Below are 16,635 nucleotides of genomic sequence, written 5' to 3'. Positions count from 1 at the left end.
CTGCCGCCCCTCTTGTGCCCTAGCGGCAAGGGGGAGGGGGCTCCCGAAAGTTTTGCCTTTGGTCCCCAGCCCAGTGGGGGTGGTGCCGTGATGCTGTGGGAAACAAACATTCCCAGACCCGAGATGAAGATTCTCGGGGCAGCTTCTATTTCCCTGCTGCTGGCATGCCTCAGTGGTTTAGGGGAAAGGAAGCGTCTCACTGCCCATGCTGCCATTGTGCTGGCAGAAAGGTTCAGGCCTGCAGCAGGAATGCAGAGCCTTCCTTATGGGTTTGGCCTGGGATGCTGGGCTCAGGAAATTCCTGGGCCGGGCCCACTGCGAGGCCTCTTGATGTTTCTAGGGGTTCTGGTTTGTCCTACCGGTCCGGGTCCCCCTGTGTGAGCCAGTTTTGGGGTTCCTGGTCCAGTATGGGCCAGGGCCCCCAGGGCCTTTCCTTCTCTGGCATTGCTCTGCTCGGGTGCTGCTCTTTTGCTTTTCGATCAAAAAAAAAAAAAATTAAATAAAAAAGATTGAAAATAGGCGGGCAGCAGCTCTGAAGTGCTGAAGCACTGAAGGGCCAGAAAAGGACATTCTAAAAATTGTTCAAATTGTTTCAAATTGTTTAAAATTGTGTTATGCTGTTTCAGGACCAAAAAGGACTCTCAGATGTCCAAAAGAAACAACTTCAGCTGATGGACTGTTCCTGAAACTCAGCTGCATGGACTTGAATTCTCTTTACATTGTTTCTTGCAATTTTCTTATATTGTAGGATTGTTTTAGTGAATTGTTGGTATTCTATATTTTATAAGTGAAGGAATTTCCTGTTCATTCCACATCAGCATTTTTCTTTTATTTTTATACAATTTAGAAAGTTGAGATGTCGCAGACATTTCTCCACAGAAATCTTTCCTTTTGGATTTCTGTGTCTTCGGGAGCCAGAGGCCCCCGAAGACAAGGTAAACAATTGTTATCAGCTGCTGTGGAATGCAATAGGATTCACCTTGATTGGCTCATTTTCTATGTTTATAATTAAGAGCCAATCATCAGTTCAAGCCAGGGGACTGAGTCCTTGGCCACAACTTTGTTGTGGGTTCTTTTCTATCTCTTCTTAGCTTAGCTAGCAGCTCTGCAAACCTCTCTCTATATTCTATTTAGTATAACTATAATGTATTATATAATATCTTAATAAATCAAGCCTTCTGATCAAGATACAAGATTCACCGTCTCTCTCTCACCAGCTGCGACCCACACAGGACGCGGTAATAGTCTGGAACTCAAAATTGCTCAACTCATGCACAATAAAATTCAGACCTCAGTTTAAACTAACATGCTATGTTTACAATACATTCTACATTTCAGCTGTCATTTTCCCCTCCCACCTCCCCCCATTCAAGTATTCCTAATTCCTTTCTGGTCTAAATCTAATTAATTTCTAAACTTTCAAATACACCATAGATACATTTAGTAAAAGAACATACCTAACATTCTTACAGCACTATGGTCAGGACACAATTTCAGAAATAGCACACAGTTATTGAGATTAAACCTTATGCTTTATTTTACTTTGAAAGAGAACAGCAGCCATCAGTGTAGCGTTTCCAAGTAGTACTGAAGAGAGGCTCTTCTTGCAGCCTTGGCCAACATCCATTCTCAGCTCTAGAGGATGCAGGGGAAACCAGTGAGTGCTGAATGTGAGGAAGGAGATGTCGCAGTCGAGGCGGTCACGACATAAAGCAGAGACCACAAGCAGTCTCAGTTGGTAACACTTGGCAACAGTTTATTAATGAAAATGGCTGATCTTTTATACACTTTCCAGTTGTTTACCCTTCTTCTACCTTAGCTATTGGCCACAATAATTCAATACCATGCCATTGGTGAAAAGTTACTCTGACTCCACCTAACTTTCTAAAAATGCTTCATCCAGCTGCAGAATGCTCTTATCTTCCTTCTCTCGATCTCCTTGGTTACGGCCTTGGAGAAAGCTCCTTATCAGCTTCTTCTTCTTCTTACTTCTCGCTCCTTTAGCTAACAGGCCCGCTGCTAGCCCCTTCCACAATTCCCCCTTTTTTGTTTTTGACCTGTAAATACAGCTGCTATGGATTTTTGCAGGGCCCTTTGCAAAAACCCAAGCAGAGAGGGGACACACAAAATCACAATCACAGCCATCAACAAAATTCCCATTCTTCCTTCATCCATCTTTAAGTACTGATATATGGTCTTAGCCAGTGTCATCCGCACGTTCTGCTTCAGCTGCGGAGCCATCGATCCTGTCCTTTCCCGCACGCTCTAGGTAAGGTTTGACACAGCGAGCAGGAACCCATCGAGGACCATTATCTGTCAAAACACAAGCATAACCCCTTCCCCAGGTTACCAGTTCCACTGGACCAGACCATATACCAGTAATCAAATCCTTGACCCATACCTTGACATTTCTATGGAAATTTGGTTGCTTAGAATTCAAAGAAGAAAAATGGCAAAAGATTGGAGATAACTGTGAGTCAGGTAGGGGACGCAAGAAATTTAACACATAAACAGCTTTATCTAATCTCACTTGAGGTGACTCCTTTTGCATTCCCCCTTTTTGTTTTTGAACCTGACGTTTAAGAAGTCCGTGAGCTCTTTCAATAATTGCTTGGCCCGTGGGGACATGTGGAATACCTGTTGAATGCTCAATGCCCCAAGCACGAAAGAATGCTTGCATTTTCCGCGAAGCATATGCTGGGCCGTTATCTGTTTTTACATGACATGGAACACCTAAAATAGAAAAGGCATGATAAAAATGACGAATAGCATCTCGAGTTTTCTCTCCTGTGAATGCTGAAGCAACCATTGCATGAGAAAAAGTATCAACTGTAACATGAACATACTTAAAGCGACCAAATTCTGGCATTTTTGTAACATCAGTCTGCCATTCTTCTAACGCAGAAAGACCTCTAGGGTTGGTACCATAATACTGAGTGACATGAGTCATATGACAGTCGGGACAAGAGGAAAGGATAGATTTTGCTTCGGCAGTAGACAATTTGAATTGCTGCTGTAAAGCTTGAGCATTCTGATGAAAAAATTGATGGGATAAAATTGCCTGCTGCAACACATTGGGTACAGTTTTGATTGCAGCAGCAGCTACTAAAGAGTCTACATAGGCATTGCCTTCAGCAAAAAATCCCGGTAATGATGTATGGCTGCGAATGTGCATGATAAAGTAAGAATGTTTTCGAGCGCCAATAACTGTCCACAACTTCACTAATATAGTAAACAATGGCTTCTCCTGAATATTATACAACACTGCTTGATCTAAATGCTTAACCAAATTTGCAACATAAACTGAATCAGTAACTATGTTTACAGAACCAGGAAACAAAGTAAAAGCCAAAAGAACAGCAGAAAGTTCAACCAGTTGAGGAGATCCCTGCTGAATCACTGTCTGATATTCCCAGTGATCATCCTTTCTCCAAGCCACAGCTGCTTTTCCGGTTTTCCCGGACCCATCTGTAAAAACCGTTATACCTTCCACTGGAACAGGAGAACAAATTTGCTTGCCTTCAAAAGGAATCTCTTTAGTTAGTGTTAGAACAGGATGAGAAGGCAAGTGATACGAGATTTGGCCTGTAAAACAAGATAAGGCAGATTGCAATTCATGATTATTTTGAAAGCACCATTCAAAATACCACTGTTGCACAGGTATCACAATGGTCACAGGGTCCTGTCCCAAAATCTCATGACAACGCCTGCGACCCTTGATGATAATATCTGCAAAGAGCTCATAAAGTCCTGGAGCTGTTTTCCGAGATCTGAAAGATAAAAATATCCATTCCAGAATATGCAATTGATCTTCCCAATTATCATTCCATTGACACAATATTCCACATGGTATTTCATGGTCTTTCAAAATAAACAATTGAACACCAACAGAGGGATCTATCCTGTTAACAAATTTGTGTGCTAGGGCTAATTCAACTTCTTCTAGGGTCTTTTTTGCCACTGAGGTCAATTGCCTCTCATCAGTGGAGGAAGTGATGCCTGACAGCAGATCAAACAATGGTTGCATCTGATGATTAGTTATGCCTAAATATGATCGAATCCAACCTATTAAACCAACCAATTTCTGTACATCAGTAGCAGTTTTAACATCAATGTCTAACTTTACAGGTTGAGGCATAACTTGAGTGTTGGTCACCAACATACCTAGGTATTTCCAAGGCATGTGTTCCTGCACTTTCTCTGGAGCAATAATCAAACCAAAGTCTTTCAAATTTGTCACAGCACATTGTTTAAGAGCTGACAACCGTTGTTTGTTGTCAGATGCCAACAAGATATCATCCATGTAATGATAGCAGTAGCAGTTTTTAAATTGCTCCCTCACTTTTGACAAGGCCTGTGCCACAAACCATTGACAAATAGTTGGCGAATTTTTCATTCCTTGTGGGAGTACCTTCCATTGATATCTTTTATCAGGTTCAGCATGATTTATAGAAGGCACCGTAAATGCGAATTTTTCTTTGTCCTGCTCAGCCAATGGAATAGTGAAGAAACAATCTTTTAGATCAATGACAACTATTTGCCATTCTTGTGGAATCATCGTGGGTGTAGGAAGGCCTGGTTGCAAAGCTCCCATTGTTGCCATTACAGCATTTATCTGCCGTAAATCATGTAAAAGTCTCCATTTTCCCGATTTCTTTTTTATTACAAAAACGGGGGTGTTCCAGGGACTGAATGATTCCTCAATGTGTCCTGCTTGTAACTGTTCTGTAACTAATTCTTGCAGGGCAGTAAGCTTTTCAGTAGTCAGGGGCCACTGGCGAACCTGGACAGGCTTATCTGTCAACCATGTCAGGGGTACAACTGGACGTTCATTGCCCTGCAACACAGTGGCCCCCATTAAAAATCCGTAGTAATTTTGACACCCCATTGAGATAAACAATCTCGTCCCCACAAACTTTGAGGAGTATCGGCAACATAGGGTCTGATGTTAGCTTGTTGGCCATCAGGATGTTTCACATTAATTACAATGGCTGACAGGCCACCTGTTGTAGCACCACCCAACCCGAGGAGTCCAAAACTTGCATGAGTGAGAGGCCACGATTGAGGCCAGCAAAGTCGTGAGAGTATTGTGACATCCGCTCCAGTGTCAATCAAACCTGTTACTGATATAGTTCCTGGATGACATCCACTGGCAGTGAGAGTGCATGTCTTCTCTGGACGGCTCTCTGTTACTTTCTCAGTCCAAAACACTTGAGGTACTCCTGTCGATCCAAAGCTTCCTGTGCCGCGACTTCGGTCCACTGCATTTGGAACAGAACTCACAAAAGGTACAAGTTGAGCAATGCAAGTTCCTTTCTGAATAGTGACAGGAGGGTCATCAATGGATACCATAGCATGAATCTGCCCTAAATAATCAGCATCAATAAGCCCTAGATGCACATGAATACCTCTAAGTGTACTACTTGATCTCCCTATCAAAAACGCACTCAATCCCCGTCCTATCGGACCATAGGCATCAAGAGGCACTTTACATATTTCTTTTGTTAAAATGGTTACTGTGTCAGCGGTGGGTATATCAATCCCTGTGGACCCGCTTGTTGCCCCTGAGAATTGTTCGCAAATGGGTAGCTTTGCAGGGCTGGGAAGGCCCGCATTTGCTGTTGTGGTTGTTGGGGTATTTGTTTCCCCACGCGCCCCTTCGCGCTCCTCTTTGGGTTTCCCGGCAATAGCTGACCATTTGCATGATATCTACTTCTGCATTGCTTAGCATAGTGCCCAGTTTTAGCACAACGGTTGCATACAACATTGCTACTTGCACTTGGCCTAAATGTTGTTCTCTGGACAGTACACTGTGACTTTACGTGCCCTTGTTGTCCACAATTATAACACTTCGCTGAAGGTCTTAACACTGCAGCAAGAGCTGCCATTTTATGCTCGACTGAACCAACTTTCGAGCAAGCAGTAACCATTTCAGACAAGGTGGGTTCCCCAGGCAAAGTATCAATAATCTTTCTGCAATCTGGGTTTGCATTTTCTTTAGCCAATTGTACACACAATTTGTCTCGCAAAGTTTCATCATCTACTTGTTTCTCAATAGCGGCAGCAAGTTTTTCAGCAAACTGCAAAAATGGTTCTCTCATTCCTTGTTGTATAGTAACATATTTCTGTTTTGGAGCTGCCATTTCCATTGTTTTAGTTAAGGCACTCATGCCAATTTGCTGAGCTTGTGCCAAAATCAAAGGATCCCACCTTGCCTGTAAATCTGGATTAGCAAAAGGCCCAGAGCCCATTAGGGCATCAACACCCACAGCATGACGAGGGTCGTGTTGAGGCAACTGCATATTTGTTAAAGCTGTGCGCTCAGCCACTCGCCTCCAAGTTTCTTGAAATACACCATATTGTACTGGCTGAAATAGAATTGTAGCAAGATGAGTGATGTCATAAGGTGCAAGCAAATCTGCATTAATCACACGTATTAATTGCATTACCTCTGAGGAATTAATACCATATTGAGCTACTTTTGATTGGAGGTCTTGCACAACCCTCCAGGCGAAGACATGATGACTGTCGTTCTGTCCTGTTCCAGGAGCTGCTTTGAAAACTGGAAAAGCCATAGGGTTATCACAAGCAACATTTGCAATGGCACTGTTCTCCTGAGGTACTCTTGGAGCACCTAACCTTTCTATGATGTCCCAGTTCTTTTCTTCAACTGCTTTCCTCTTAACAAATTCCCAAAACTCCTGAGGGTGTCGAGGAAGCACAGTGACTTGGCATGGAGGCAAAGTCCATGGGGCAGTAAGGCTAGAGCTCTTAGGAGATGAAGAGACCAGAGCTCCTTGCCCCAAGTCAGGTGTTACTGCGGGCGACTCATCACTTGACTCACTGTTGCTGTCACTGTCAGGTAAAGGAGGATACGGCCTTGCAGGTTGTTCAAGCATCTCAGAGGGGAGCGGGGGGGCAGACGGCTGGACCAGAGAGGAGGGAAGCGGGGGGGCAGACGGCTGGACCTTTCTCTCTGCTAAAGACATTTCAGCTAACTGGCGTAGCGGTGTAGTATATACAGGCACCATCTCGAGCTGCTGCGCAGGTGTGAGATAAGGAGGCTTAGGAGTCTGATAAGAAGAGGCTAGGGCAGGTTGCCCAGAAGTTTTGGCAGCTTTCCCAGAAGCCTTGGAAGCTTTCCCAGAAGCTTTGGCAGCTTTCCCAGAAGCCTTGGCACCCAGCCCAGAAGCTCTGGCAGCCTTCCCGGAAGCTTTGGCAGCTTTCCCAGAAGCTCTGGCAGCACGCCAGGTAACTCCCCTGGCATCCGAACTTTCTTCACCAAGTTCCCCATCAGAGCCCCCTCCTACCTCAGCCCCCCCGTCAGGTTCTGTTATCAGCCCCGACTCTTCGTCTGCATCTTGCTCCGTTTCTCCCTCTATTCTCCATTCCTTTAAAGCCTCAAAGAGCGAGTTCCAGGTTACTGCTAAATCAACAGCTGTTTTATCTCCCGCTCGAATAACTTGCCAAAGTCTGTCCCCGACTTTCTTCCATGCCTTAACACTAAATGCTGTGTTGGGATCAGTGCCAAAATTCTGTGATTTAGCCCACAGCAATATATTACGAAGCTCATAGTCTGACGTATTAATTCCCTTATTTCTTAACAAAACTTTCCATGTAGACAGAACACCTTCTTCCTCTTTAGATAAATTTTGTCCCATTATTACTAGTTGGTGGCTCACCTACTTCCAGGTGTCTTGATTGGAGGGAATCAGGTCCGGACCTCCCTGTGGCTTCCACCTGCCACTCTCAGCTGCACCAACGCCGCCTCCCCCACTACGTCCCAGTGGGTCACGGTTGCCAATTGCTAGGACCCTGTATGGGCCCCCACCGACTATGTTCTTATCACGTCGGCGTCTCCAAAATGTCGCAGTCGAGGCGGTCACGACATAAAGCAGAGACCACAAGCAGTCTCAGTTGGTAACACTTGGCAACAGTTTATTAATGAAAATGGCTGATCTTTTATACACTTTCCAGTTGTTTACCCTTCTTCTACCTTAGCTATTGGCCACAATAATTCAATACCATGCCATTGGTGAAAAGTTACTCTGACTCCACCTAACTTTCTAAAAATGCTTCATCCAGCTGCAGAATGCTCTTATCTTCCTTCTCTCGATCTCCTTGGTTACGGCCTTGGAGAAAGCTCCTTATCAGCTTCTTCTTCTTCTTACTTCTCGCTCCTTTAGCTAACAGGCCCGCTGCTAGCCCCTTCCACAAGGAGAACCTTAAGAGTGACGGCTGCAGGAAAATCCTTCAGGAACTCTGTCCAGCACACTGAGTTTGGCTTTGGCTCTGCTGTCCCTCTTGTACTAAGCCCTGTAAATCAACTCCACAACAGTACATTACAACGTAAACTAAAATTCTTTATACCAACAGTATGTCAAAGGGGTTTACTTATCTTTGTTTTCTGAACCCAGCAGTTGGTCACAGAAGTCAAGTGTTTTCATGGCTCTTTTTCAGCTGTTGCCAGCGGAGGGGGGAAAAAATATAAAAACGTGTGTCTGACTCATACATCTTTTGAGTACATGCAAGGCTCAACTGTTTCCAAAATGCAGGAGCTTGGGACCTTTTAAGACACTGAAGAAATAGAATTTTGAGGAGAGCCCATATGAATAAGTACTCAATCCAGCCACTGAAGGGGACCATGGAGATGTATCTCTATCCAGCATGGAGTGCTTGTTACACACTGGTGATGATATCCAGCTCCCCAACCCTGGAAATAGAATTGTAAGTGGGGAAAGGAAAAACAAATCACCTTATATTATAATACTAAATATGTGAAAAGAGTACTTCTTACCAAAATAGCTTTCAACAGTCATTATCAGCAGGGTGGCACAGCACCCATAGCACCCACCAACTATTATCACATTTCAACAAACAAATCAGAAGCTAAAAAAATTATAAATGTGGAAAAGTATCAGTTCAGATCTCTTGGAATGGAAGTGTTTAAAGACATAACTGTAGCAGTGCAAAATTTCCCCATACATCACTGCCAGCTGCCTGAGGTCCCTATAAAGCCTCTGAAGAGGGGGATATTCAAATTCATATATTCATATGAATATATTCAAATTGAGGTGATAAGACTGATGTGGAAATGGGGGTGAGGCATCTGTGTGACAAGAACCGAAGTATCACTCTCAGGATGGGGATGATAAACTGAGCAGTAAGTCAGAAGCATTCCTCCTTGGAGAAAGAGGGCGTGGTCACCCCCCACCAGGCTGTTTCTCTACTTAAGACAGGTTTTGTTTCAGCTCATACCTGATTCTGTTACAGTAATTACCAAAGATATACAGAGATATTTAAAAGCATTCAGAATTGTTTTGTAAGTGAACCATTTTTGGGGCAGGTCTGAAGAGAAGGTTATGACATCTGCAGGTACAGTTTGCTCTGCTCTGTATTAGTTTAATCCCTAATGAAGGGATTTCCCAGCTCCCAGCACAGCTGGCAGCAGCTTTGAACACTGTGCAGTGCAACTTCCAATACACAAGAGGTCCTGTTTGACTGTTTAGGCAATGCTGCCCTACAAGTCTGTAGGATGCACAGCTGTAAACAGCCTATTTCATTTTAGGAACCCCTGCCTTAACACATCTGAAAGTTCTCTTCCTCCCATCATGGAGAGAACTGCAGCATATCACCATCTTCATTTGATTACTTTCATTTAAGGACCAGCCCTTTCATATCAGTACCTGTGCTGACACTCATACAACAGCCACATCACAAATCCTGACTTTGCATGCCTTCCTAGAATAGAAGGGTATGCATATTATTCTAAATAATGACTGCAGCTCCTAATTTGGGAGTTGCTGGTCAAGATATAGAGGACTTATGTGAAGAAACATCTTCTGTAAGTCACCTCAAGCTTTCTAAGTATGTGGGTCAGATGGTTTTCCGTTCACAAATACTTCATTTCACTAAGATCTCTCTTAGACTTAATGAGGAATTCCATCCTTAAAATTAAACAGCCGATGAAGGGACTTACTGAACCATTCAAAATCACTGCATTAAAAAAAATTATTTACTTTGCTTACAAAATAATCTCAAACAAATTGCCCACATACCTTTACAAAACTCATCCGGAGAGTGCACATCTTAACAAGTTCGTACACTGCCTCAAAGCCATGGTTCACAGACTGAGCCAGGAGCTGAGCAAAGTCTTGATTATTGAAAATCCTCAGACTGCAGCCACTGCAGATTTTGCAGACCGTGGTGGGATGGAAGCCGTGGTGGTAGTTCAAGTTCAGACTTTGCACGAAGATGCTGCTGTTGCTCAAACATTCAGCATACACCTCCCTCCAACGTAGTACAGATGGACACCTGCGAGGAGAAGGTGGCAAATTCACACTCTGTGTTTGCTTTCATGCTCTGTCTCCACAGAGATAGGCTTCTGTTCAAAGAGATAAACCTTAATTACATATCAGAGTATCATCTGTCTTCATTTCTACTTTCCTCTTTCATCAGCAGGCAATCTGAAAGAAGAGTATGTATGTATGTATGTATGTATGTATGTATGTATATATGTATATATGTATGTATGGGGAGTCAACATGTTGTATATTCAACAGCACCAAACTAGGAAGCACAGTAGTTTTGATGCCTTCCATTGGGCAACCTGACCACTTGAACTTTTTCTCATTATATTTAAGTGAAGCAGTAATTGGGAATGCAAGCAGAGAGAGCAGAAACCTGCCGCATCATTTGTAGATACTGAAGCATCCCCAAGCTCGATTCTTTGGAAAAGTCTTGAGTGCTAATTTGGGTAGCCTGAGTTGCGTCAGCTAGCTTTGATTCCAGAAAGCTAGGTGGGAAAAAAAGGCCTTTGTATTCCTCAGACCTATCTGCCAAATGAGGCTACACACCAATTTTAGAGTCCTCTCCCCATCTAGTGCCTGCTCCTTCACCTGTCATCCACAGCAGCAAAGCCCAAAAAAGTAACATACAGAGAACCTTTGTGTTAGTAGGAGTCAATTCTAAAGGTTTTGAGAAAGCAAGAAAATTTACCTTCTGTGTTTAAAAATGGTTTATTTGCTACTTAAACCTTTCTCCTCCGACAATGTCACAAATCACAGAGGTGAACACGGAGAATTAGAAAACTCGACTGCAGTCCAGTAAGAAAGCCTTGGCTGTGCTCTGTCATGTAGGATTTTGCCACTGACTGTGTGGGTAGACACATACTCCCACCTGATCTGCAAAAACACTTATGGCCATGTCTTCAAGTTTGGGATTTACTCCTCCTTTCTCAAAGACTAACCGTTCTACATCACCATTACTTGTACACCTTTACTTATTGAACTGCTTCCTTGTCTCTCCCACGCTCTGCTTTGGAACACACGCAGTTAAGTGCTTCAGCAGAACTCTGCCTGCAGCTGGGTTACTCCTAGCAGGAAAAATGAATGAGGTGTTAAATAAATATCCTGATACTGGGGAAGATGGATGGGGAGGAAAAGAAGGAAGTATTAACACTTGAGGGGCACAACACAGGTGTGGTGCACTACTGAGAGCTGCACAAGTTCCCATGAAGAGAAAAGTTCTCCAGACTGGGGCCTCAGATTTGAGGACCTGACAGTTCTCTTCAGCTTCAGTTTTTTTCTCCTCTTCATGAACTGGCACATCTACCCCACTGCTTGGGCATGCTGAACCCTCAACTGTCTCAGAAAATTTACAGTTTACTAAAAATGTAAATACCTAAAAAATGTGCCTTGCAGGAATGGCCCACTGCAGAGGGCAACGCAAGCTTTGCCTGCCATTTGCATTACAGGTGAGTTCTCAGAAAAGAGAACTACTAGTCAGGCATAAAGGTGAAGATTTTCTCTTTTGCTGAGACACAGACACAGAATGGAAGCACAAAATTCCCACTGAAAGAATCACCAGCCTGTGAAAAATGTATTTGGAATAAACTGTATTAGCAGGTTATCTCCCAAAATACATGTTAGGATAGCTAATTTATGTTAGAACTAAGCCTAGCTAAAACATTTGGTGCCAAGAACCACAATTGGGATTTCCATATACAGCAATAATCAAGATAAATCAGGACATTTCATTAGACAAACTGCCTTAATCGCTAATTTAGATTTCGATAGCCTTCAGGCCAATAAAAATTGATTAAGGGTAAAAGCTTCCTGTAATTACAAACCAGGTAGGAACAATACTTTGTTTATAAGACTAGGCCAGAAAATTATATGTTTACCAACACAAGCATTTCTCCCATATGCTAGGAAAGAGCAGTTTACTCTTGAGGGAAGTGGCCCAGGTTGTCACCATCTCAGGAAACAGTACCCCCACCCAGAATGGACGGCCAATCCCAAACTCACCTTTGCCAATGGATGGCTGTGAGAGTCTGTTCGAATTTTCCCTCATCTGCCTCATGATTGTCATTGGGGGACCACTGAAGAAAAGACCCCCCCTCGTCTAGAGTCTCTGGCTTTGAAGGAGAAAGTCACACGCCAAAAGCCCTGAGACCTGAAAGTACAGTGTTAAGTTACACTGAGGGGAGGAGGGGGCACCACGCTCTACCTCCCTTTCAATAGCCTTGGAAGCTGTCCCACCTCTCGGCCCGGCTGGAGTTCTCCTGAGTTTCAGGTCGGTCCCCACCGAAGACCCTCACCTGGTTTACAGACAGACTGAGATGTAAATCCCCAACCGGGGGAGGTGTCTGGGGGGAGGCAAGCTGATGAAAGTGAGATGTTTGCCGGCAGGTTGTGACCAATGGACCATGAAAAACAATGGCTCTCATTTACTGCTGAGAACATCGACTACCTGTTATCAAGCTCATTTGCTGCTGAGAACATGGGCTACCTGTTACCTGTTACATCTATTCCCTACTGTACCTGTTTCCCCACCCTCACAATTTTCGGTAATAAAAACTCCTGAGTTAGCTAGAGATTTTGAGATGTCCCCGGACGTGGCCTAGTGGGCTTCGACGGCTGGACCTTCAGAGAACAAAGCAGCACCACATTGCAGTAGCTATAACCCATTCCCCACCCCCTTTCTCCTCCCTCCTTTCCTCATCTCCTACTTTTTCCCCGGTTCCTCTCATCAACGCATTTTTGCTGTGGTTATTTCAATAAAACTGTGTTTGTTGATTTGTTACTCTAAATCCCCTGTGCCTTGGTTGGTTAGTTTTGCACCTTAAAATCACCACGTTACCTGATCACTGGAACGGATCGTGACAATGGCCAGATCCCAAACTCACCTTTGCCAATGTGCCGCCTGGTGTTCTCAATGGTGGAGTTGCGGCTGATGTTGGAGAGCAGCCCCAGGCAGAACCTGTTTTTGTTGGAGGGCTCAGTGAAGCCATCCACCAGGATGCTGGTGGAGGACATGTAGAACGCCTCCCCGATGCGCTTGCTCAGCTCGTAGTAGACAATGGAGCACCAGTGCTTGGGCTCTTCGTAAGCGACAGCCTGGACATCTGCAAAGCCACAACGGAAACCTTGCAGCCCAACAGTGCTGGAACACAGGCTTGAGGAGAAAAGAGTCCTAACTCGGCAGATTTGGGCTACACAGAGTGAAATAATTTCAACTCAAGGCTCGGAAGAGACAAAGGCTGCCACTAGGGATGAACAGAAAAGTATAGGAAGCTCCTGGACACATCCCAAGCAGTGCCCCAGTATCCTTGCCCCATTTTCTTACAGTGACAGCAGAGAAATGCTGTAACTCTACAATTCAGCTTTCTTTCCTACTCAGTAGACAGACTTCTACTTCAGTTCTAACTAACTCCAAGTCACCTGTTTGCTTACTGCAAAGTTATATAGTAACAGGAAGAAACAGCTTTACAGTCTGCATCAATGACTATTTCTCACTTTACAAAGTACAGCAAGGCAGTTTAAATATACAGTCAGCAGATCAATCTTTCAGCATTCAGCGTGTGACCAAGTCTTTCTCCTAGGTTTTTTGGGACAACAGTAGGAGACTTCAAAAAACCTGAGAGAGACTGACATTTGTCTGCAGAACATGCATGAAGCACAGCCCCAAATAAAAAGAGGCTGCTGGGGGTTGTTGTTGCTTTATGTGTGCCTTCTTTTAAATGAAGGACACCATTTCACTACTAAGACTAGAAAAGTTGAACTTGCTGCTGAAACACCAATTTTGCACATCCCACTACAGGGCAAAGTGCTACAATGAAAATCAGTCTGGTAATATGGGAAAACTTGTTTTTTCTGGGCAGAGGTTTCCTTCTCCCAGCTCCAAGATTTTACTGATATCAATCAACTAAGATTAGTGTTCATATTTTCCTCTGTTCACAGATCACACTACTATGAGTTTCTGTTACAAAAATAAAAAAAAACAAACTCCCCCTCAAACCAGCAGTACACAGTAGATACAAAAGGTGGCAAATAATCAAGAGCAGGATAACACAACCTACATCACTGTGGCAAAACTTCTGAGCATAGCGTTTATTGCTAATAACTTGCTTAAAAACACTGGTAAAAAGCTGATCTTTCCTGATAATCTGGCACTTTCTATCCCTTCACATCACTGTTGAAAAGGAAATAAAAAAGAAGAAAAAACAGTCTTTAGTTATTAGTAAGAGGTTGCTATATTTTTAATTCTTATAAAGATGCCAGAAATTATCTAAGCTGCAGCTTTGCCCCAGTTCTCAAAGTCAGGAAGAAATCTTGCCAGCTGGCCATTCTTACAGAATTATTCATATCTCTCTCACACAGATTTCATACTGATTTCCTCACATTTGCTTTAAGTCATGCAGAGCAGGTGTGTTTAGTTTCTCTATTCCCAGCATGGACCAACAATGGAAATTACCCAACTTCATTGACAGGATGCAGCTTGTTCAATCAAATCTCTTAAGACTAACAAATCACCAAGAAGAACACGCTTCTACAAAGTTTGCAACATAAAATGATGCAGTAAGTTTACAGTAAAAACTTTTCTTCTACAACCTGCAGCAGATTTTTTTTTAAGTAGTGCTGTCACAGCATACATATGTGAATAATAAACATGTGAAGGCACCTAAAAGTCTTTCTTTTTAATGAAGGGATAGAGAGGAAAACCCATTGTACTAAACTACTAGAAGAGAAAAATATCAATAGACAATTTTTATTTTGAAATGGCTGACTGATAAAGAGCAAGAAGAAAAATGCAAACCCTCTTTTCTTTATCATCTCTCATGTGTTAGAGGAATTCTATAATACACATTTTGGGAGAGGGATACACATGCAGAGGTCTGCAGTTAGGCATAAAGTTTGAGAAATGTATTTTGGGGCAGTAAATTTCTGGCCCCAAATTTCTGCAAACTACTCATACCCTCAAAGTGTAGTGTGTGTGAGCAGCAAAAATGGAAGTGCTACACAGTGAGTTTATCATACGCAAAACTCATTCCAAGCAGAGAGTAAATAGGCTAACACAAAAGCCATCCAAATTGTGCTAAGATGGCAGATATACTTCCTGAAACCAAACAATGAGCTTAGCAGCAAAACAAGTACCAAAAACAAAAAACCAACCCCAAAACCCAAAAAACCCCACCAACACCAAAAAATCCAGAACACAACAGTTCAGTTGTTCATATGCTTGTGATCTTGATAATCATTCTGGCACAGCATCCAGCTTGCTGCTCTTTCTTGGCATGGGCCACAAGTGTGCAAGCTGAAGTGTTCTCTGAAGGGCTCATTTCTCACAAGATGATGATGAATGCACTGAATCCTCTGCTCAGCAGCCATGGCCGCTGCTGTGGCTTTAACAAGAAATGTGTAAAAAGATGTCTGTGTCCCAGTACATAAAGCAATAGGCCTTTATTTCATACAGAATTTTAAAGTCTCTAGCAATGCCACACCTCAGGCAGATAACTCTGTATTCTGCAGCCTCAGAGGAGTTCTTTCCATTCAGAGATTAGTGGAAGTTCCCAATAGAAAACATAAAATTACTTTAGTCTTTGAGTTGGCTGGGAGAAAGAAAGTAATTAATTCCATTAATTTTACATTTTAAAGAGTCATGGGATAGATTCCTCTCTTAAATAAGTATTTACATTTATAAATAATCTCCAGCTTTACTATTTCATCCCTTACAAAAACAGAAGAAAAATTATATGACTCTTTTTTTTCTTTTCCGCAGACAAAAATTTTCGTGAACAGCATCCAAAATTAAAAGTCATTTATTACTCCTAAGTTATGGAGGTTCTTTACTCTTGAGAAGTGAAGCAGAAAACATGAAGGAGGCGTTCTTACCTCCTGTGTGCACGTCAGGGGGAGTTGCAGATGCCATCATGTTGGTATCCATGGGCTGCGAGGTATCGTGTGTCATCAGATCTTCCGGACGCTGGTAAACGGGCGGGGGAATATCAGCTAAATATAGAAAAGGCAGATACATGAGTGCTTTCCTCTCTTTAAAGCACATCTACATATTCACATAAACAGTTTGAGCCTGGAAATGCTTCCAGCCTGAGTCAGCTATAAACTTCCACCCACCAGAAATCTGAAAAAGCAATCATGGACCTCAAATAAGGAAAGCAGAGAATTGCTGTGTATATTAAGCACAACTACAATAAAAACAAGTCACTTCACCCCCACATAAAGCTACAAAAGAAAGCTCAGCTGTGTTTCCAACCCACAGTTCTGCAGGCTGAAAGTGCCATACAAACATCAGGGCACAAAGAGGTCTCAGGGCCCAGCCAGCAGTAGATTCTGA

The 16,635-nt window shown here is 43.1% G+C and overlaps 1 pseudogene; it reads right to left on the bottom strand.

The window, feature by feature from the left end:
• Positions 1-8,321: 8,321 nt before the first annotated feature.
• On the bottom strand, positions 8,322-16,317 carry LOC132086140 (mothers against decapentaplegic homolog 1-like; annotated as a pseudogene).
• Between the last annotated feature and the right edge of the window lie 318 nt (positions 16,318-16,635).

The sequence above is a fragment of the Ammospiza nelsoni genome, chromosome W (assembly GCF_027579445.1).
Source record: "Ammospiza nelsoni isolate bAmmNel1 chromosome W, bAmmNel1.pri, whole genome shotgun sequence".
Lineage (NCBI taxonomy): Eukaryota > Metazoa > Chordata > Aves > Passeriformes > Passerellidae > Ammospiza > Ammospiza nelsoni.
This window is presented reverse-complemented; position numbering and strand designations above follow the sequence as displayed.